Source organism: Tachysurus vachellii, chromosome 1 (assembly GCF_030014155.1).
Source record: "Tachysurus vachellii isolate PV-2020 chromosome 1, HZAU_Pvac_v1, whole genome shotgun sequence".
Classification (NCBI taxonomy): Eukaryota; Metazoa; Chordata; class Actinopteri; order Siluriformes; family Bagridae; genus Tachysurus; species Tachysurus vachellii.
In genome coordinates, this window is record NC_083460.1 from 32,792,039 (window position 1) to 32,816,742 (window position 24,704).

A 24,704-nucleotide genomic window follows, 5' to 3' on the forward strand; every position below is an offset into this window, starting at 1 on the left:
ACTTCCTGTATGACATTATTGTCTCACTACATTTCCTCTAACAAAGCAGCCAATCTCACAGTGTGGCAGTTAAAAATGACACTAGGATAATTCTGGGATAGACTGGAATCCATGTGTCATGTCACACCTCTGACATCACATGACCATTGCTGGACAGGGGATGATGGACTATTACTGTCGTATCTTATCTGTTTTTGTCTGTTAGAAGAGGTTTATTTATTATTTATGGAAGGAGTCTCCTGTGGCAGAGCTTTGTGACAGCTAAAGCTAAAAAATAGGTGAAGCTGCAACTTTTCCTAACTTTGGTGATATCTTCAGTTTACGCTTTGCATTTTCTCAGTAACATAACAAGCAGCAGTATTTTGGATTATTAAGATCAAGAAGGAGAAAAAGGAGAAGCTGGAGAAGGACTTACTGTTTGTAGTGGCTATAACATCAGTATGAACAGGAACTTCAAGAAATTAAATATAATTATAAGCTATAAACATATTATGTCATTCATTAATAAATTAAATATAATCACTGATAAATTACTGGAGTAACACTTGGGGTTGTTTTACAGACTAGTTAACCTTAGGATGGTAAAAGTAACTCTGCTTCATAATACCATATGATTCATAATATCATATACATACACACAAACAGACACACACACACACACACACACACACACACACACACACACGCACAGACAAATATTATTTAATTAGCATGCACTTACATAAGGTTATATTATTATTATTATTATTATTATTATTATTATTATTATTATTATTTAAGTTATTTAATTGTGTGTGTGTTTGTGTGTGTGTTTGCTTGCATATATGATTAATTACAGCTCAATGCCAGATAGATGCACTGATAATCTGATAATCTCTCTCATTCATCTTCATTCATCTTCTTCCATCAAGACTGTCAGTATTCTCTCTCTCTCTCTCTCTCTCTCTCTCTCTCTCTTTCTCTCTGTCTCTGCCTAACATACACAGACACACACTTGATACTGAACCTCAAAGTGTTGATTACACACATGCATGCCTCAGGCTCATTTATTTGAACAGCTTGTAGTCAGGAATACACACACACACACACACACACACACACACACACACACACACACACACATACACACACACACACACACACACACAAAAATAGACACGTTTTAAAACATTATTAACAGTAAACACTAATTACTGGCTAATATATATTATTCAATAAACATCACAACAGCATGAGGTAGTTCACTGATATTCAGTACAACCGCATGAGTAATACTGCTTGTATACAATAGTTCTATAAACAAGAATTTAACACCAGTGATTGACTTTTTTTAATGCCAAGGTTTAGATGTAACTATTTTTCAAAACATGAGATTTGAGTACTTATATTTGAGATTTGAGTACTTTGAGTATTTGTATTTTCAAAGTGAGAACTAGTATAAAAATTGCATGCTGACATTTTCACCCACGGAAAAATGTTCTCACATTGACAATACAAATACACAGTTTATTTACAAAGTATTCAGATGAGCTTGTACAAGATCTCAACATGTGCAACATTACATCCATACCTGTCACAGCTGCTTGTTGCCATGCAACACAAGGTGACTGACTGACAGCCAACAGTACGTGAAGCTACTGTATAGGTTCAATGTAAAAAAAAAGTTAAAAAAATTTAATTCTAAATTTATGTTAATACACAAAAAATAGTGAAATGCAACTTTTATTTCTATCACTGGGATAATGAGATACTGGTTTCACATCTATATCAACATAACACACGAATCATGGATATAGATATAAAGTTGTGACACATGAACGTTGCACACTCACATATCCTGCATGACAGGTTCAGACAGCTATAGGTGACACAGATGAGCACAGCCAGTAAAGACTGTAAGACAGTGCATATGGAACAAACATTATAGACTGCTGATGGTACAGACAGTGCAAAGGTTACACTGGCACAGGCAGCACAGACAAGACAGACAGAAGAGATGGTACACACTGGCACGAGCAGCACAGACAACACAGATAGAGCAGATGGTCCACACTGGCATAGGCAACACAGACAGTGCTTATGGTACAAACATTATAGACTGCTGATGGTACAGACAGTGCAAAGGTTAAACTAGCACAGGCAGCACAGACAAGACAGACAGAGCAGATATTACACACTGGCATAGGCAACACAGACAACACAGAAAGAGCAGATGGTCCAAACTGGCATAGGAAACACAGACAACACAGAAAGAGCAGAGGGTCCACACTGGCACAGGCAGTACAGACAGATAGATGGTCCACACTGCCACATGCAGTACTGACAGAGCAGATGGTCTGCACTGCCACATGCAGTACTGACAGTGCAGATATTGCAGATAGTACAGGTAGTTCAGATGGTGTACACTGGCAGACGGAATAGACAGTACAGACAGGATAGACAGTACAGGCAGTGGAGATGGCACACACTGGCACAGACAGTACAAACAGTACAGATAGAGCAGATGGTATATGCTGGCACAGACAGCAGACAGTTAAAGCAAAAGAGGGGGTTACTGATGATACAGATCTGTGATATAATACAGACAGATACAAATGCGTGAGGCAGTGGACAGTATAGCAGTAAATTTCTGTTCTCACCAGGAGAGGGAACGTTAAAATGTAGAATTATCCTCCAAATTCATCCTGTCACTACTTTCCTCAAAGTTCCTCTGAGCGAATAAACATTTCCTAAATCCTTCTTACACATGGAGCTGTCATAAATCACACACACACACACACACAATGAGTTTATCGTTGTGAGAGGGTTTATATGATGTAAACGGTGGAGAGAGTGAGTGAGTGAATCCAGATGTGTAACGTGAGACTGCAGCAGTGAACTTACTGTTCAGTGGAAAGCTAGCGTAGCGTAGCGCTATGCTCTGTAAAATCAGCTAAAAGAATCATGACAGAAGTAAATAGGGTTTTTTACTGAAACATAAATGAAATAAAATACTCTGGACTTCAGTGCTCTCGCTCTCAGTGAGAGAGATTAATAAACCTCAAAACCTTAGAGATACATGGAAAAGAGTCACTGGCAAAGAGAATCACTTAGCTGATAGCTGATAACTAGCAAGTGAGCTAGTACTCTACAATAATACACACACAGCTTAATCCAGACCTATATGTCAATGTTACTGATAGTGTAGCAATGCATTATGGGTAATAGACCACACTTGGTCATAAGGTACAAGCTTGTAATGTGCAGTTCATAAACATTTGAATCGCTTTAAAACAAATCTATAAATATGTAGATGAAAAAAAAAGCAGAAGGGAAAATGTATGTACAAATATAATATGTATGCAGAATACTATAAGCATATTGCTTAAGGGAGAGAGTACAGTAGGTAAGGGAGAGAATTTTACAAAAAATAATAAAACACAAAAAGCTGTCAAATTTGTCTGAAGCTCTCACCAGTGCAGCCATCTTAAGGCACACAGATCCGGATTTACTTGGCCTAAGTAACGTACTAATGTACATTAATTTGCCCTGAGTGGTGTACTAACACAGAGTACACTAAAGAGGCGAGATGTGCTCTCCGACCTACAGGAATTTAGGGTTTATTATATAGAACATCCATACTGTTACAACATAAGGAACAATTGTGAACAGCCGAGACTCCACACGAACAGTCAGAAAAAATGAGTCACTAATTACAGTCATTTCAGTATTTTCTCAGTAATTTACTGACACACGAGGGAAATGTTGATGTTCTAGATGATTCTGACTTGTTTCTGCTCTGATTGTGACTCTACACTGTGTTTGAGGATATTTTATCCTCCTCCTTTTTCAAAAATATCTCCATCCACACAAAATATAAACAGAAATTGAAAGCGCTCACATGATTCCATCGGCTTGGTGACGGTATGTCATAGGCTCATACATCAAATGCCTCAAGAAAAAAATCGAGAGAATCGAGATTCAGAAAAGGAAAAATAAGGAAAAAACACTGATAAGGATAAAAGATCTAAAAGTTACAACTTCAAACATGCAGATTAAAAGAGTATGTGGAATGAGGTGAAGCTCCTGCTTAAGATGCCACCTGAATACAAAGTGTACTTCTAGATCTGATCCTAAATATGATTATTCTCAATGCAGTTTGTACTGAGGCAATATAGCACTGATCATATTCTGTCTCCTCCACCAAAGGAGTAATAAAACAAAGCGTCCACGATGATCCAAGTCCTAGCACATTCATAACACACAAAACATACACAAAAGACATGTGGAGGTTCACCCTGTTCCGTTTTCCAAAAATATACAAGCTTACACTTAGCATTCATATTTCTGGTTGCTAAGCAACAGTGTTGTCCCAGCTTTAACCACTTGTACAGCTGCATGAGTTCCAACTGAATTTGAAACTGAATGTTACTAGAACATCTGAGAACCTACACCATGTTCTGTTACTGATATGATGATGATCAGTGAGATAAAGAGGAGGAAGAGGACAAAGTGAAGAAAATCAAGCATGGCAAATCATTGGACACAGGAAAATGATGTGTGAGTCATTCAGCAGTAATGTGTAATGTTCACACACACATGGCCAAACACAACTGATGACAGAATGTGTGCACTGTAAAGCAACACACACACAGACACACACATACACACACACACACACAGACACACACATACACACACACACACACACACACACACACACATTTCTGGGAAAGTGTTTCATGGAGCATTTGAAATAAGTTTTGTCAGAAGGTTTTTTTAGGGTGTATTCTGATAGTTTCCTGGACATTATTGTGATAGTGCCTCTGAAACATCTCAAACACAATTAAACACACACACACTTTGTACAACTGCACAGATTATCAAGCTCAATTTAGCCGCCACTGCTCATTTACCTCACGCCGTGTTTACAGCCAGAACAATCTCCCTTTATTCTCTTTTTCCAACCAGATTATTTAATGTAGTTTAATGTGTGAGTGCGTGTGTGCATATGTGTGTGTGTGTGTGTGTGTGTGTGTGTGTGTGTGTGTGTGTGTGTGTGTGTGTGTGCATGAATGTGTGTGTGAGTCTGTAAGGCAGCCAGCAGTGATAAATATCTATGAAAGTGTAAAAACATGCAGTCGTGTTGCCTGACTGATCTGCAGTGTCTCCACTAAAATGTTTTTCATACTTTAAGAAAAGTGGTTTAGAATGTTGTTGCTGCTCTAGTAATGATGGTTCTTTTCATCAGTTCTTTTAAGTTAATTATGAATAGTGTGAACATTTTTATTCCATGTAAGTGAATTTTTATTTTAATGTTTTGGGACAAAACTATTGTTTTAATTCTTTGTTGTTGTCATTTTTGTGTATTTGTAGTATGTTAACACTGTCACCACATGATAGAACATTTTATTGCATGTGTTTGAATAAATGTGTGTGTGTGTGCGTGTGTGTGTGTGTGTGTGTGTGTGTGTGTCTGTGTGTCTGTGTGTGTGTGTGTGTGTGTGTGTGTGTGTCTGTGTGTCTGTGTGTGTGTGTGTGTGTGTGTGTGTACACTTTTGACACAGGATTAACGCACCGGATGCTTCTCCTTAAACAATTATTTAAGTGAACTGTGCATTAGGGGGTCTGTGTGTGTGTGTGTCTGTGTGTGTGTGTCTGTGTGTGTGTTTTACTGGGTGATAATCCTGCTGAGGTTTAGTGATTATTTTCTCATAGTGACCTTGGATTTAAGATGTCTTTACACAGAAGTGAAGTGATACATCAGCAACACTACATAGACAGTTTAGTGTGATTTTGCTGAAGTGAGCAATCTTAATTTTTTGTATGGATTAAGGAATATTCTTACTTTGCCTTGCTGCCATTCGGACACACACACACACACACCATGGAATCACTCCCAGACATCTGACCTCTGACCTCTGACTTAGCGTGACCCTGACCCTAGAGCACAGGATTCAGAGCACTGATGAAAATCACATTTATCTCCAAAACGTCTCGCCCGGGTCACACCATCAGCACGCAGCACACATGCTACAGCCCAGCGCACATGTTTCTGCTGGTGCACTCTCCCATAATGCCTTGCTTTCTCTAACACACCACACTGCACTCAGCTTTCTTTCTGGTCAAGTAATTTAACCTCTCCACTATTGCTCCATCTTCATCCTCTCATCTGTTCCCGCATCCTGTCTTACCTTTATCTTTTCATTTTTATTTTCATCACTTTTCCCTACTTCTCTTCATCTCTTCATTATGACTTCTTCTTTTTGCTATATAACTTCTTACTTTCATTGTTTGATCCGTATTTCTTTTCTACCCTTTTCCATTTCTCTCCTCTCTTCATCCTTTGATCCATCTAATCTCTTTCCCCCTTAACCCTTCAACCTTTCACCTCCTCCTCTCTTCATCCTTTTATCCTTTCTGTTCTTCTTTCATTCATCTCATTTAAAATTCCTTTATTTCTTCATCCCTTTATCTATTCCTTCCTATCTGGTAGAAATTTGGTCATATGACCTGTAGATGAGACTTGTGTGTCTTACAGGGTGTGTTCCAATTCTGTCACTGAATCACTCACTGAATTGTTCACTGAATCACCCAGTGATTCACTCACTGGATACCTCACTGATTCACTTACAGATTCACTTACTGCATCACATATGAAAATTACTGTGGTATAAAAACTAATTGTTGATTTGTTATTTCAGGATGTTACACTGTTATTAAAATATAATTTTTAATTTGAGGTCACAGCCTCTCTCTCTCTCTCTCTCTCTCTCTCTCTCTCTCTCTCTCTCTCTCTCTCACACACACACACACACACACACACACAAACACACAAACAATCTGCACTGGGATTTTAGTGATTTCTGTGATTTTTATGCTCAGCGTCTCGGTTCTACTCGGCGCCTCTGTTCTACTCGGCCATGAAGCAGCGTCTCAGAGTTTCCTCTTTTCCTGTAAACACTTTTGTGTAATTCAGGTGATTAAAAGCCTGCACGTGATTGTCTACCGATAAAAAAATCAACAATCCTGGCTATTTATGGTCCCCCAAACATTCCTGACACACGTGCATACACACACACACACACACACACACACACACACACACAATTCTATATATATTTATGGAGCTATATGTATTGTGTATAGTTCTTGTATATACATATATGTATATGATTGTATATGTATATATATATTTCCATTTCACCTTCAGAAAGCATAAAGTAATTAACAGTAAATCCTTGGCATGTCCCAGAAAAGAATTCATGCTGTGTAGTGCATTATTGGTAATATACTGTGTTAATACATAACATTTTATCCAACTCTATGTTTGCATGTGTTTTTTTTTTTTCACATTAAGTTTTCTCTACGTATGATGCCTTTCTCACAGTTGGAACAAAACGAGTGTATGTTAGTACACTTCAACTGCTTTTCATTAGCCCTCGTTAGTGACTAAATCTCTTTAATGCCAGGATATAATAACTCTCCAGATTTAATAGCTTATTTACTTTTTCTCTCTTTCTGACACTCAACAGGACAATTTAATACCTTCTTACAAATATAAAGTTTGAGTTTAATTAGGCTCACTATGCTCAGCGTCAACTGGTCACGACACGAGAGTGAATATGTTCCAATTATCTCTTAATACCCTTAATCACTAAATAACCTTAAAACACAACCATGGAACAAGCATAGAAACCTACTGCTGCTTCTTTGTGCCTCTGAGACCTCAAGCTACTATAAATAATAAATAATAAGAAGAGAAATATTTACAGACTCATCTTAAGAAATGTTAATCACCAGGTGCAATAGATTGAGTTTCATTAGCATAAATGTACAAAACATGGTCTTCATATACGAAGATTTTAATATTCATCTTCCACACAGTGATCAAGAGGTCATAACACAGTTGCTGTTATTTTTAAAACACAGGAATATTGAGATAATGAATTTAGCGATCCATTACAAACTCTGCACGTCTGATTTTCCATCATTATCGTATTAAAAGTCATACAACCATGAGTATCTTAACTAATAAATCAAACTAATTATTTGTGTTATAGCCGGTAAGTTTAATAATTAGCTGTTAAATACTGTAAATATGTGAAAATGTTTTATAGTCTCAGAAAGGGATGACACACTATACTGTAGGTCTTGCATATGGAACAGTGTGGTTGGTCTTGTAATTAAATATGCACATATATTAAACATGTCCAGAACACACAGAGTCTTTCTTACTCGCCACATCCGTCTGCATTTCCTTATTAATCGATGTCTCTGAGATAAACCGACCTCCCTGAGGAGGAGTAATGTCTGAACTCAAGTTTTAAAGTCAAGCTTCTCAGCTGCACTGACATTCTGAGACTGAAAACAGCTACAATATTGAAAGATTATTTGATGATGAGCTATTTGGATGGATAAGGTTTACATAGAGCTGCTGTATGTGTGTTTGTGTATGTGTGTGTGTGTGTGTGTGTGTGTACTAAAGAAAATCATGGCAATCCATCACATTCATCATCTGATCTTCTAATCCAATGTGGCAGCTGTATGTGTGTGTGTGTGTGTGTGTGTGTGTGTGTGTGTGTGTGTGTGTGTGTGTGTGTGTGTGTGTGTGTGTGTATATGCCATATCTGGCGAGTATTTAAACTCTAGTGTGTAGTGTGTATTGTACAGAAAAGCCCTTGGGCGAGGGAACAGAGTGTTGCTAAGGAGTGAACAGGAGAGCTAGATTAGTGCATGACCCCTGAGCTGTCAATCATGAGTCACATGGCCCAGCTTAACGAAGGACAAACAAACAGTGGATCTGAAATTTTGTCCCTGCATGGAGCCCCGCCTCAGCACCAATCAACGCCAGATGTGTTTGTGTGTGTATGTGTGTGTGTGTGTGTGTGTGTGTGTGTGTGTGTGTGTGTGTGTGGAGTCAATCCTCATTCTGGCCTTTGACCTCTGAACCTTTACTTGCTTTCTGTGAGAATGTGAGCTACCGAAGGCTTTTCTGATTTCCTGTGGATTGTAAAACATTGACAGCCCACTTTAAACAGAATGTGTGTGTGTTTGTGTGTGTGTGTGTGTGTGTGTGTGTGTGTGTGTGTGTGTGTGTGTGTGTGTGTGTGTGTGTGTGTGTGTGTGAAATGCTTTTTAACTCGTGTTGTGGAAGTTCTGATGACATGAAGTGTCCCATATGATGGATGGTCTGTATTGCAAGGACAAGGTGAGACATGAGATCTGTATGTCCCCTGCTTTAGCCTTGTAGGACTCATATTTCTGGATTTGGTTAAATTATTATTTTTATTTATTACATTAAGAAAACATTTAAGTCTAGTTAATGTCATTTATAAATAACTTTTGTGTTTTTGAGGTTTGGATTACATTTAATAAAGTGAGCAATAAAAAGGGATAATACAGTATTAAAACTACTCAGTGATGAATATGAGAACCATGATTTTAAATATAAGAAAATGGTGATTTGTGATTTCCTGTATTAAAAAAATTAAAGACCTTATTTTGAGAAGCACAGGAAGACTGGAAGGACGATGTGGCCTTTTTGCTTTCTGCCCTGAGATTTTCTGTCTCCGGATTTACAGTTTGTGGATGCTCACCAAGAATTTCTGAATTTTCTGTCCATCAAACTGCAAGTTTTTTTTTTTTTTATCTCCATCTGCAATTCGGATTGTTCCAGACCAGCCAAGCGAATCCATCCCACCAGCTGACAGCCTATACTCTATAACACACACACACACACACACGCACACACACACGAAGGCCAAGGTTTCTGCAGGATGGAGCTCATGGTTAATTCAGCGTGAGTCCGAGTGTCTTATCCTGAAGTTGAGCGATGTTCTCCTCCTGTTCATCAGTACTTTGTTTACTTTCTCTTTAAAGAACTCCAGATGTTCTCTCTGTTACTTCATAATATTAATCTACTCAATTGTTCTGTAAGTCTACTCCATTACGGTTATCCATTAGTCCATTCCGTTAGTCCATGCCATTGTTCCATTCTGCCATTCGACTCCATTTCTCCACTAAGTTAGATCACTGTTAGTGCACTCCATTACTCCACTTTGCTAGTCCACTCCATTAGTCTACTCCAACGCTCATCCATTAGTTCACTTCTTCACTCCTTTAGTCTATCCTGAGGCTAAGTCTACTCTATTAAGACTGAGGTACCTGCAAGATGGAGCTTATGGTTAATTCAGTGCAAGTATTCTATCGAGCTTCTCTCTGAAACATTTCAGTTAGTTAGTCCACTATGTTAGTCCACTCTGTTACTTCACTCCTTTTTCCACTCTGTTACTCCACTTTATTAGTCGACCCTGTTAGTCCACTCCTTTAGTCCACTCTGTTACGCCACTCCTTTAGTCCACTCTGTTACGCCACTCCTTTAGTCCATATTGTCTGTCCACTCCTTTAGTCCACTCTGTTACTCCACTGCTTTGGTCCATCCCATTAGTCCACCTTGTTACTCCACTCCTTCAGTCCACTCTGTTACTCCATTTATTTAGTCCATTCCTTTAGTCCACCCTGTTACTCCACTCCTTTAGTCCACTCTGTTATTCCATTCCTTTAGTCCATTCTATTAGTCTACTCTATTAGTTAACTGTTAGTCCACTTTATTACTCCATTCAATTTGTTCACTCCATTATTTGAATTGCTAGTCTACTTCATTAGTCCACTGTATGTTAACTCCACTCTGTTAGTCTATTCTTTCACTTCACTTCATCCTGTTCAGAAGTGTCACAGAATATGGGACTCAGTGCTGAACTTAAACTCAGTGCTGAACTCAGTGGGGAAAAAAATGAAAAAGTATGGTATGAGTTCAGCTCAGGACTTGTGTGAACTATTTGTTACATCTGGACACTGCTAAGTTTCTGGAGTTTTCCTATGAAGTGTTTAATGAGGCTTCAGGTTTTTAAATGTAAATCTGTACAAATAAACTGTGAGTGTTCAGCTGTGCTTCTTCATTTTTTCCTGTGTTTAAGTAGATTTCAGGTTTGTCTTTAATTAGTGTTAATGAATTTTCCCTGAAGGTTTATTCCTCTGTGTGTCCTTAAAGCCATAAATCTCTAACCATCTAAGATTCTTCAACAGTTCTGCTGATGGGTGAGACCTGTTCTAGTACAATACTGAGTATGAGAGTGGTGTGATGAAGCAGCATGTCCTCAGGTGTTCATTCCTCTTATAACACATCAGATTGGCAAAGATAACAGTTTTTAAATGTATTAAGCTATTACGTATTGGAATTGATGGTAATGGGATCATGAGAGTCTTATACACTATAAAGCATGACTGTTTCTGCCTGATGTAAACATTTAAACGTGTTACTTTATCCACACACGCACACACACACACACACACACACACACACACACACACACGCACACACACACGCACACACAGCCTCAAAGAAACACATTCTTCCTGTCTAAAGCAGGGAAAATGTGGCAGTAACATGACTACACTTTTTTCCCTTCTTTCTTTATCTCTTCATCTCTGAGCTCGCCGGGGGACAGAGGTGCGAGTCCAGATGTGACTGCAATTCTAGTAAATCTAATAAACCTAATGAGCAGCAGCCTGGAGAGCTGAAAGGGGATGGGTAAAGAAAAGTAGCAAGGAGTTTAATTTACATTTAGATAAAAACAAACGTTCCACAATGTCTCTTTATCCTGAATCTCCATAAATCAGTTGAAATGTATTTATTTTTATTTTGTTTATAGGTGGAGATTAAAATGGATTCATTTAATGTACATTTCATTTGAAAACTGAATTATTCACACATTTGTCAGACTCTTTATGTGCACTGTAACACAAGACATGGGTGTCACATTGAGAGAAGACTTCACTCAATAGAATATTTAATAGTGAAATTCCACGCATTATTCATATCTTATATGACGATATAATCTGTGGCTTTATTAAAAAAAAAAAATTAATTTTTAAATGTTGCCATCTTTATTATCTTATGTCAGATTGCATTTTACAGATAAGAAAAACAAACACTATTCCCTTTTTTATTTTTCATTTTTAAGTTTTTAGGTTTTAGTTAAGGTGAACTGTTAGACCCTTTTGAAAATCCCCATATCAGACACTTAAAAAAAAACGTGGCAGCATTGAAGGCAGTATATACATGCATGTGATTTTAATAATCTGAATGTGGAGCTCAAACAATCCAGCTACCGCATAGAACAACTCAGAATACAAGAAACTTTTTCCCATATAAATATCAATGTAACATTTTGGCTTTTTTATGGATGACTGATTACATGTAAATTGTGTCATTGTGTGGCTTCATACTGTATGTTTTACTCTGATGTGTGGTTTAACAGCATTTCAACATTAAGGGTGTAAACTGAGAAAATGTCAATCAATTTAACATTTAGTTCAATTAAATTATGAATCCTGACCCCCAGTAATCAGGCACAGATCTGCGACAGATGAAATCCTGTGGTGTGTGAAAAAACGTCTCATTAGAACAGGAGATGTGATACAGGGTGTGCTCCAGGGTTCACTGCTTGGCTCGCCTATGTTTCACACTCTTAATCATATCATCCAGCAAGAAAATAAACGCATGCGCACTGCCACTCCCATTACATTCCTGCGTTTACTTGCACACTGAAGTTAAAGCCTGCATGTGGCACAGATTAACAGTGCAAGTTCTTGGAGATGGAGCCAGGTTCCTCACAACGTTATCGCCACCTGAAATTCCACCAAGTCTGCATTTGTGTTTTTATAGAGTAGAACAGTGTGTGGTGGTGTATGTGTGACAGTGTTAGATCACATCCACATCTCAGACACAAACATTCAGAAAACTTTCATCAGTACTGGGTTTTAGATAACAGTGTAAAATATGTGAGACACACAGATAAACAAGCAGTTACACTTTGATTTGAAGTCTGTATTTAATTTTGGAGCTGTTTTTAGCATATAGTTTGTGTGTGTGTGTGTGTGTGTGTGTGTGTGTGTGTGTGTGTGTGTGTGTGTGTCATTGGTGTGAAATAAATTCCTGAATGATATTACATTACACAAGGACTTTTCACGTCTACTTGAAACCTTTTCTGAACTTGAAAAACTTGGGTGCTACATAGAAGCGTTAATAGCTTCCATCATAGAGACAAACTGAATAACCGTTTAGAGTGCCATAGAGTATAGTTGAATTGTCTTCCGTTTTTTTTTTTTTTTTTTTTCAGTTTAAAAATAAAACTCATTTATGAAATCCCACAATGCTCTGCAAAAAATAGTGTCTAAACCATGTACCCATAAGGCACATGAACAGAATTCAAGTTCTGGATGATAATGGGTAAGAAGGTTTCTAAACTCAGGCAGTAATTAGCTTATGTTTTTTGTAATTATTGTAGAATTTGCTTAGCTGTGTGCAGTTTAACCCAACTGTTCAGATCTATCAACTCAACACAGATGGTTACTACACAGACACTGTATTTATTCATCTCACAATAATAAGATGAACAGTGATCAGTCTGAGAGGAACAGTACATCATCACAAAGTAATGATCAGTGTAAAAGGAACAGTACATCATCATCACAGAGTACTGATAAGTCTGATAGGATTAGAGCATCACACAGTAAAGGTCAACCTGAGAGAAAAAGAACATCATCATCACAGAGTAATGATCAGTCTGAGAAAAAAGAAACATTACGAAGAGAAGAACAGTACTGTACATCATCACACAGTAATAATCAGTTGGAGAGGAACAGTACGTCATAATCACAGTAATGATCAGTTGGAGAGGAACAGTGCATCATCATCACAGTAATGATCAATTTGAGAGGAACAGTACGTCATCACACAATAATGACCAGTTTGAGAGTAACAGCACGTCATCACACAGTAATGATCCGTTTGAGAGGAACAGTATGTCATCACACAGTAATGATCAGTTTGAGAGGAACAGTATGTCATCACACAGTAATGATCAGTTTGAGAGGAACAGTACGTCATCACTCAATAATGATCACTCTGGAATTAACAATACATTAAACGGTAATCATCAATCTGGGAAAAACAGTACATCATCACACAGTAATGATCAGTTTGAGAGGAACAGTACATCACACAGTAATGATCACTCTAAAATTAACAGTACGTCATCACACAATAACAATCGGTCTGAGATGGACAGTAAGTCATCACACAGTAATGATCAGTTTGAGAGGAACAGTATGTCATCACACAGTAATGATCAGTTTGAGAGGAACAGTACGTCATCACACAGTAATGATCAGTCTGAGAGGAACAATACGTCATCACACAGTAATGATCAGTCTGAGAGGAACAGTACGTCATCACACAGTAATGATCAGTCTGAGAGGAACAGTACATCATCACACAGTAATGATCAGTCTGAGAGGAAGAGTACGTCATCACACAGCAATGATCAGTCTGAGAGGAACAGTACGTCATCACACAGTAATGATCAGTCTGAGAGGAACAGTGCATCATTACTCAATAATGATCAGTCTGAGAGGAACAGTGCATCATTACTCAATAATGATCAGTCTGAGAGGAACAGTGCATCATTACTCAATAATGATCACTCTGAAATTAACAGTACATCATCAAATGGTAATGATCAGTCTGAGAGGAACAGTACATCATTATGCAAACTGGTAACATAATAACAGAAATAGAAACAAGCACTTGATTGTGAGTGAACTGGCAGCCGATGTGCTATCATTACCATTTTATGGAGTGAAATAAAGAGAACACACTACTCTTGAACGCTGAAGTGTTTGGCTTAATTACAGCTAAATAAAAATAAAAAGCAAGAGGTGATTTTGTTTTTCTCTGATCCACATTCTATGTTCTCAGTTAAAAAGAGGGGAATCTGGGAATAAGTTTTTATAATAATTAACATACTGTAAGGGAATAAGTCACATAAAATTAGACTCTGAATAAATCTAATTTATTTATATTTTGTATTAGCTCCCTTGAATTTATAAAACTAAAAACTAAAAATGTGCTTAATTATTATAAAACACAAAGTTTGTTTCTTTTTTCTTTTTATTATTAAAATATGATTTCTCACAGGTTTTTCTATTTTAAAATAATCAGGAAGAATGAGCATTGAGGTGACTGACATCTTACTTGTGTAACCAATTTTAGCTAGCTTGCTAACAGTTTGGGCATTTTAGTGATATTAAGCTATTGGGAATGGTAGGAGGATATGGGGCTGTAAGTGGTAGAATAAAATGAGAAGTATAGTGATATGATAGGTACGGTGATGTGAGCAGTACAGTGTTGTGCATAGTACAGTGATGTGAGCAGTATGGTGATGTGACAGGTACAATCATGTGAGAGGTACAGCAAAATGATGTGAGCTGAACAGTCATGTGAGCGATATGGTGATGTAAAAGATACAGTCATGTGAGAGATGCGATGTTGATGTGAGCTGTTCACCCTCCAGCACATGGGGTCACACATTAAACTTTTCCGTCTGCAGTTTTCTGTATCTCAGAAATAATTGGCCATTATCATGCCAAACTCAGCCAAGGCTGCCAAGTCCAGCATCCTGTCTAATCACGGCGTCTGAGTCAAACTGTCACCGTAACGAGCCACTTCCACAACACACTGATGTAATAATGCAATAATATAATGATGTAATGATCCTAAAGAGCAAATATGAGCCTCTACCGGTACCAGCTATCTCAATTCTAATCAGAACTGTCTTACTGCTAATCCTAAAGTCTACAAAACTACAAGTCTACTATAATTTTTCTAATAAAAATAATTCATTTGTACCACAAATGTCACTAGGTACCAAATCTCCAAGGAGTCATTTATCAATAGAAGTGAATCATTTCCAGTCATTTTACAAGAGGTCTATAATGACTCACTTATGGAATCATATATACATGTACAGTAAAAGGAATTTAATCAAATAAGAAGCCATCTAAAAATAAGTGAGGAATCACTTACAAAATGAGAAATAATTTACATTTATAGTAATGAATCAATTGAAGAAGCATTCTGTTCAACTGTTTAACAGAATTCAAATATTGCAGAATTACTGTTTTCCTAACACAGAAATTGCCCAAAATTCCTTGTCTTCAACTGAAATTTTCTGACACTTAAAACTCATTGTGATTTTAAACTACTTTCACCTCCTTTTAATTGTTCAGAATGATCATTGTCACTCATGGCGAACGTTACCTATGTAGCTACAATTGGAATATTATCTTCTCATTTTTTTTTAGTATTTTTATTTTTTTGTGATACAATGCCACAGCTTATGTAGCTAGTTTAACTGGCTATCTCGCTAGATTCCCACTGGTTACTGGTTACTGTGTTACTCATTGAAACATGCAGTTTTTGGCTCATTAAATAGAGTAAAGTAGCAAAGCTCTAAGTATCTGCTCTATTTAAGGAACTCACACTTGCATGATTTAACATTGAGAGAACATTAACAAAGAGAAATATATTACTTTATTTACTTTTTCTTTCATAATGAGACTGGGGTAAAATTGTTTAGGTTAGCATCACCCTGGGTCCCTTGACCAAAATCATATATCAAAAAATACATCAAAACATATCAGAAAAAATAATAATAAAATATAATCAGGTAGTATAATAGTCTATTATATAGTATATTAACTGTAAAAGCTTAAAATTGTCATGACTCTGGCAAAGTTTCAGTTGTAGAAAAAATATAATAACATATATAATAATATATATATTTTTTTTTTTTCTACAGCTGAAATGCATCAGTCATACCACAGTCATGAGATTTTTAAGCTTTTACAGTTGTTAATATACTGTTTAATTTTTTCTGATATATATTCACTACCTGGTTTTAGCTAGCTTCTTCATCAGTGTGTGGTTTTGCACATGCTAGTGCAATATTTAAGATAGAAGAAGATTGGTGCAATTAATTTGGTGCAAGCTACAATTTTAAGATTTTTATTTTCAATTTTTAAAATTGCAGCTTGCACGAAATAATAATTGCACTGTAAGGACTGCTTTAATTTCACTGTACTCAGTATAGTACAGTATCTTGAATCTTGACTCATCAGCTGAGTCTTAAGATTTTTTAGAAATTTTAGAAACATGACTTTTCATGTAGGTGCAGACAGTGTTGGTGTTTTAGTGTCAGAAGAGTTAAAGTCTGAAAGTCTCGGCTTAAGCAGGGATAAAAATTCAAAAACAGTGACATCACACGATGTGAGAGCAGGTGTTGAGCGGCTGTAATTATCCTCACACTGTGTGCTCTTCAACACATGTACTGAGTAGTGTTAGGTCATATGTTTCATGTTGGCGTGTTTTCAAGTGTGAGTCGCTCTAATTTCTTCAGTGAGAATTGGGTTTAAACACAGTAAGCCATCATGCATTTCTAAACACAGCAGAAACAGAGCCCTGAGCTAAACAGCGAAACACACACCGTGACCTGCATGTGCTCCTGATTACAGTTTCACTTTGAAGATAACTGAATTGATGAATTATAAGGTTAGCATCTTTTTACGTATGAAGTTTCAGTCCAGGAAATTTACTGTGACCATTTCCTCCATAAACACTTTTTTTTCCAAAATAATTCTCGGGTTTTTTAAGGTGAAAATAGACCTACAAAAATGATCTCAGCTAATCGGCATCATTTCTTCTTCTTCTATTTCTCCTTCTTCTTCAGATACATTCCTGAAACTCAGTCAAATCAGCTCGCTAACCTGCTAACCCACTCTCTGAGTGCAGCAGCGCAAAAGGAAGAGTCGGGGGAATAAAATCCCAACCGGAACAATCCGACCATCAAATGGTTGAGTTTTGAGATTTCACTGCTTAAAAAGGAAACAGCGTCAGATTGCAGCAAATCCTCTGTGATTTCACTGATCCTCATCCAGCACTGAATTAAGAAACTTCACTCAAGACCTTAAGATGGCCAAGGGGACTTCACTAAGGGAAAATTTAAACAGTGCACAATAACAGTATTGATATGTCTACAGACTAGCTCAACTAAAAGCAAAACTATCTAAATATTACAAAATCTAATACTCTGAATGAGCTCATGACATTAGTGCTGTTAGTCTGGACACGTCCTCACATGTTTTCAATGTACCTTCATTAATAATCTTTTATATAAAAGCTACTGGTTTAAACAGATTCAAACACTATAAAAATATTCCATAATCCATATTGACACTGTTTCAGTTTTTCGTCTAAGAAAATATCTCAGTGTGTGACGGGATGAAGTCATGTGTTTATTAAGACATTACTGTAATGACACATGAACTGTTTTGTAATGGACCTTCACAGGAAATTACCTTTTAATTGTAATATTTTGCCATAAAGCGATCATAGAAGTGGTATGACTTTCTTTGAGCTGCATTCAATAGTAAAGCCATAATCATGTTGTGTTTTAATTTAATGTGTAATACTCGGTGACACGCGTGTAACATGATGAAGGCGGTTAAGATTCATGCTCGGCATTGGGCTCGGCTCGAGTGGGGTTCTGAAGAGCTGAACGTTTCCCTGCACTGCAAGCATCGGGGCAACACGACAATCTAATCACTGCCATATGACAGGATTTAAATGCAGCTCTGAGATCTGTGGTGGAGAAATTACTGCTGCGCTGCTGGAAACACTTCTTCAGGAATGTCTTGGTGCCTCAGGCGCCTCTTCACATTTTACAACCGCATTTTGCCAACTGACTGAGAGACAAATTCATGGCGATGCAGGTTGACATTCTCCTGGATGATGGAGTGCCACTCTGAGATGCTCCAGAGATGGTGGTGATGATCCCTGGTGCTCCCCGTGGAACCGTTCACAATTCACACATCAGATTTCTCACAGACCACCATCTGAAGACCTCTGATGACTCCTGCACTATAACTTTAATAGTGGAGAGTATGCAGGAGCCTTGTGCAAAACGTTGAAATTGAAATAAGTAATTAAAATAAATAAATGATTTAAACTTAGGGAACATGGAGCAGAGAGAGATTTGGAACAGGAAATGTTTCACCTGTAAACTGTAATTGCTGGAATTTTAGCATTGTTCCAGTTTTAGTAGAAATTCACTATGGAACAGATGGGTTAACACACAGTTCTTCACCACACAGTTTATACAACTCCCTGCGTGTGTGTGTGTATATATATATATGTGTGTGATCTGATAAATGGTGTCGTTAGAACCTGTGCCACAGCAGGACTAGCCCTGGGCTCTGTGCGTTTCCTGAATAACATGTTTAATATGAAAATATTATTTCATACTCTGAGTTTTTATTTGGTGATGTGTATCAGTGTTCAGACCGTTCACTCTGACCCTGCCTTTCTCTTTTTATTCCCTTTAGTGGAAACATTTATTCCTCTTTGTCAGGTTTCATGTTGCTGTAGTTTTAACCCTGCTCCACATACACACACAGACACACACACAGAGCAGGACTCCACAGTGAAATGCACTTCCACAGCGTTCTATTTAAAGAGCAATTCATTTCCTGAACACAATTTTAGCCAATCTGATATTTGGCGTGTGTGTGTGTGTCTCAATATGATACACCGGTCTCCTGCTCACTACTCAGTGTATGTGTGTTAGTGTGATACACAAGTGTGAGAGACGTTTCATCCAAATAAAACTAATCTAATGTCATACTCCTGCACGCTTCTCTGAGTTTGTGTGTGTGTGTTCTGTTCTGTGTGGGGTGCAGGTGCAAGCTGATCAGCTCCATCAATGAGTTGTGTAAACACCTCAGTATCTTTGTTGAAGCAAAACACTGTTCATAAACTAGAGATGAGATGAGTGTACAATAGATGTTTAACACAGAACAAGTGTTGGGAAGTGTAAATAACTCCTCTTGTTAATAATGGAAGGCTTAGGAATATAATCAAATATGAATAAAGTATTCAGAATAAATAAGGTATAAACACAAATATGAATAGGAGGAGATTTTTTATTTTCATGATAGTGCAAACAAGGGGTCAGGTATGAAGTGTAGAGTTCTTGTTTAATTAGAAAACACTTCTGGCTTAGGTCTCACCCACCGAGGCTAAGGGTTAAGGCTGAATAGGGACACAACGTGATTAGGAGTCTATTACAATCCTAATTTACACCAAGTTCTCTTCCATATTCTGCCATTTGTAAAAGATGTTAAAAGTGGAAGATTCATAAACTAAAGTTTATCTTTTGTGTTTGGTGCACACACACACATAACACACACACACAAACACAGTGCAGATGGATGGTTTGGTTTCAAACCTAAGTTGGGTTTCAAATACGACCCATTATTGGATGCAAAGATCCAACAGACACTTAAAGAACCCTTGAAGAAGAGTTTCTTGGGTGTATCATTACTTTATTCTTATGGATGTAACTCAGTAGGGAAATTGCTGAATTGATAATAGTAATTATCAGGCTTTGATGCAATAAAATCATTTGATATACTGGTGAAATAATTCACCTTCATTTCTGTATGTTGTCTATACGTAGCACATCCATAACAAAATCTACCTTCTACCCAAGGAAATGACTGTAAAAATAAATTCCAGCTTGTAAAATCAAGGCTTTTTGATGCAGCACTGGAGGAATGGAGGAGTTGATGAACCAGAGAAATCGTGAATATGTGAAGATTTTGAGAAAGTGACTAAAAAAACAACAAGCACAAAACCTGATGTGCTGTCGAGGTAGAAAAATGAGCCAAGAAAAATATGAACAGAGGAGAGAGTGCTGTCTGCATCATGGCTGAAATTCACTACATAATGAGCCAACTCTAGTCCGATAAAGTCCACATGCCAAGAGATCGATTTGCCAACAAGTGTTTCTGTGGCTATACACTTCAAATCCAGACACCCCCAGATTGAAAGAATGACAACTTTAATTCAAAACACATTCAGGTGTCTATCATAAGGACAGGATTTCTTAAACAATGTAAATACAACATGTGCTGAATCTGAAAACACTTCAAGACCATGTACCACACTGTTAGAACTTCTGACTATCACAGGATGACCTCAGTCACACATCACCATCCAATTTATAACCAAACGTCTAGAGTATAAAGAGTTATATCAATAAAACTAGCATAGTTGTACAGTGAATAGTGTTGCTGCCTCACAGTTCCAGGTCTCCAGAGTTCCAGGAGTGACAAAGTGGGTTTCCTTGGAGTTGTCTGGCTTCCTCCCGACCTATCAGGTGAATTGCCCCTAGGTGTGAGTGAGTGTGTAAATGTGTGTGTGTGGTATTGAACTGCTGTCCCATCAGGGTTGTATTCCTGTCTCATACCCGGTATAGCCGGGAAAGACTACGGATCTACCCTGACCCTGAGCAGGATAAAGTTCTTACTGAAGATGAATATATCACCATAATTATCCTGTAATTACGGACAGATTGTCCAAAGCCTGTAGATTAGTGTTGTTACCCAAACTTCCCTCTGCCATGGAAACAGATTGTTTAACGACATATTTCATCATTACATGCAATCCTGGAGGAGATGATCAGATAAAGAGGTACAGTTGACTTCATATACATGGAACGCTTTGTGTAAGCAGCTACATGTCAATGATACTGACCAGAGAATCATGAAAGCTGTTTCTTAAGATCATTCTGCACTCACTAATAACATGACTTTAGACTCTTGCTTCTCTGGGTAAGGTACACACAAAATTCACTGCTACTCTTGTACATGACTCTGGTGCATTGGAGATGATCAGCTTTCTGACTCCAGGTCAACCTTCCAGTTGATAAGTGGATATATTGAGTCAAACTAATCTGGGAGCTTGCTCATGTGAGATTACACCATGCAGTCACATCCAGATCTACATCATTGACATCACATATCAAGAATTACAATGTGAAATATTGTCATTTCAGGGGGCACGGTGGCTTAGTGGTTAGCACGTTCGCCTCACACCTCCAGGGTTGGTGGTTCGATTCCCGCCTCCGCCTTGTGTGTGTGGAGTTTGCATGTTCTCCCCGTGCCTCGGGGGTTTCCTCCGGGTACTCCGGTTTCCTCCCCCGGTCCAAAGACATGCATGGTAGGTTGATTGGCATCTCTGGAAAATTGTGCGTAGTGTGTGATTGTGTGAGTGAATGAGTGTGTGTGTGTGTGCCCTGCGATGGGTTGGCACTCCGTCCAGGGTGTATCCTGCCTTGATGCCCGATGACGCCTGAGATAGGCACAGGCTCCCCGTGACCCGAGGTAGTTCGGATAAGCGGTAGAAAATGAGTGAGTGAGAGAATATTGTCATTTCAAAGTTTCCTGTATAACAACCTACGCAATTAAGTGCAAAATCAAGCATGAATATATTTTATTCAGTTTGGATCCAATATCATTTACACACAGCTTTGATGTCCAGTATCACTAACCATAACATGGATGCAGAGGTGGGCAGTAACGAATTACATTTACTTCGTTACATTTACTTGAGTACATTTTTTGGGTAACTTGTACTTTTTGAGTATAATTAAAGATGCGTACTTTTACTCTTACTCAAGTAGATCTTTAGTGGAAAAACTTTACTTTTACTTCGCTACAATCGGCGGCGTTCCTCCGTTACTCAAATGTTAATAAATATGAGATTTAATAAATAATAATTAGTTTATATGACAAGTTTCGTGAGACGTTGGAGAGGCTGCTTCGCGAGAGCATGCTGCGCATCTCCTGCTGAAGTTTAGCGCGCCTTTAGTTGGAAGATGATGGCTGAAGCAGAGGAAGACGTTTGTGCTTTATCAAAGGCAGATCACCCGTGGCCTCAAATTAATTCTATATTTTCACTCCAAGATGTAAAAAATAATAGCTTTATAATGCGATGCATTCTGTGTGCACCAAAACAAACAGACATCGCAGCTTACAAGAATTCCAGCTCCAACCTAAAAAAAACACGTAGCGGTAAGTGTCAAAATTATGCCTATTTGATGGTAATTTGGTAACTATGGGCACTTTGACCTTAACGTAATACTACATTTCACACACTGTCTGAATGTTTTCCCTCATATAGGCTCTCGTGCAATCCTGTGAACCCTACAAACACGTTCATGAACAAACGTTCATTTTAAGAGTCCGCATTTTCATATCCATGTTCCATTAAATATATTGAATTGCATGCTGTAAGACGTTTTGCATTTATACGCAAAAGTTTTTTTTTTCACTAAAGTGTAGAACATATACAAAATAAAAACGGGATTATATTTTGTTTTATCCCTACCTAAAGAATACATGTACTTACTTATAAAATGTAAAAAAAATGTAAGAATAAAGTAAATTAATCTTAAAAGGAAGAGCAGGCACATCATTCATTTACATCATTAAACCATTAATCACATTATATATATATATATATATATATATATATATATATATATATATATATATATATATATATATATATATATATATATATATATATATATATATATATACTTCAACCTGTGTTTTATATTAGCAGAATAAAGAGACTTTTAAGGACAGGTGTGTGAAAGCTCTCCAAGTAGTTTGAAAATCAGGGGTTTTGCTTCATATCAATCAGATGAGAAGTAACTAGTAACTAACTACTTGAGTAGTTTTTTCATCGGATACTTTTTTACTCTTACTCAAGTAACTATTAAGATTGTTACTTTTACTCTTACTTGAGTAAATATTTCCATAAGTACTTGTACTTTTACTTGAGTACAGATTTTGGATACTCTACCCACCTCTGCATGGATGCCAGACATTTGTTTTTACCCAAGGTTCACCACAAACTCCTTCATCTGACCAATGTTCTCCATTATGAAAGTAATGTTATAGTGCAGGAGTCATCAGAGATCTTGTGCACTATTAATGAATTTTACACATTATAGGGCATCTACATAGTGTAGTTCACTCTTCAGAGTCCTCAGATCACACATATTAATCCAGTTTCTACAGTGATCAACAAATTTAAAACACATAAAATATACAAGCAGATTAAATTCTGAAAAATAAATAAATAATAAAAACATAAACTTGACCTCAAAACAGAACACACTTATTATTAACTAATTACTGATTTTGTACACTTACACATTATATCTATAAAATGATTAAATGTTAGTAATTCCTACTTCTTGAACAGCTTTAGGAGAGTTTAAAGCATTCTCTGAGTGTAAGCATCGTCCATGTGTTTTGCAGTCTTTACATGCATCTGGAGGTTTATTAACATGTAATAAACCTGATGGAGCAAACATGGAAGGTAGCCCAGCTGATGTGGTTCTGATTCTGCTGGAGTCCAAACATTTAGTGTGATGTCTGTATTATCTGTTGACCGGGAAGCTCCTTAACAGAGTAAAGATTTCTGATGTACTGTAATGTGAAGTGAGAGTTCCCAGCACCCAGTGTAATCTCTTACCTGGCCACCAGAGGTCTCAGACACCTATAATCACACACAGGTGTAGTACGGAATCAAAATCCCCGGCACAGATCACAGTTACTCATGTTTACTCAAGTTTTTATGTACACATCGATGTACTTGTATCATCAATGTACACTGATGGGTCCATATTTACATATAACTATAAGTATTTAAGGAAATATCCTGACTGATGTCACTACAAGGGCAGTGGTGTCACTTTTACCTTTTATTCAGAAAACATAAGTTTCTGCAAAGAAATATCTGAACCAACCACAGAAACTTTTCAGTCTCTGGGGCAGCACACGGTGAGATGTTTATCTCACAGAAGCAGCCTTGTACGGAAACACACACACATACACATGCACACACACATGCACACACACACTCATCTCACTTCACCTTCAACCTGTGAACTCTCAAACCTGTG